This window comes from Haliaeetus leucocephalus, unplaced genomic scaffold (genome assembly GCF_000737465.1).
Source record: "Haliaeetus leucocephalus isolate CR32 unplaced genomic scaffold, Haliaeetus_leucocephalus-4.0 Scaffold372, whole genome shotgun sequence".
Lineage (NCBI taxonomy): Eukaryota > Metazoa > Chordata > Aves > Accipitriformes > Accipitridae > Haliaeetus > Haliaeetus leucocephalus.
This window is the reverse complement of record NW_010972808.1, coordinates 34,791-35,084: the sequence shown is the minus strand read 5'-3', so window position 1 is coordinate 35,084 and position 294 is coordinate 34,791. Positions and strand designations below refer to the sequence as shown.

Below are 294 nucleotides of genomic sequence, written 5' to 3'. Positions count from 1 at the left end.
GTTATGGGGCTGGCGGGACATTGGGGTCAACAGTAGGTGGGGTTATGGGGCTGGTGGGACGTGGTTATGGGGCACTGGGACGTGGTTATGGGGCTGGTGGGACATTGGGGTCAACAGTAGGTGGGGTTATGGGGCTGGTGGGACGTGGTTATGGGGCCGGTGGGACGTCGGGGTCAACAGTAGATGGGGTTATGGGGCACTGGGACGTGGTTATGGGGCTGGTGGGACATTGGGGTCAACAGTAGGTGGGGTTATGGGGCACTGGGACGCGGTGGGACGTGGTTATGGGGCTGG

At 61.9% G+C, this 294-nt stretch overlaps 1 protein-coding gene across 1 annotated transcript in view; it reads right to left on the bottom strand.

Annotated features, from left to right (window-relative positions):
- LOC104835263 (phosphoenolpyruvate carboxykinase [GTP], mitochondrial-like) overlaps positions 1-294 on the bottom strand; it is a 9,761-nt gene that overhangs the window by 1,016 nt on the left and 8,451 nt on the right. The gene's annotated exons all lie outside the window — the stretch shown is intronic.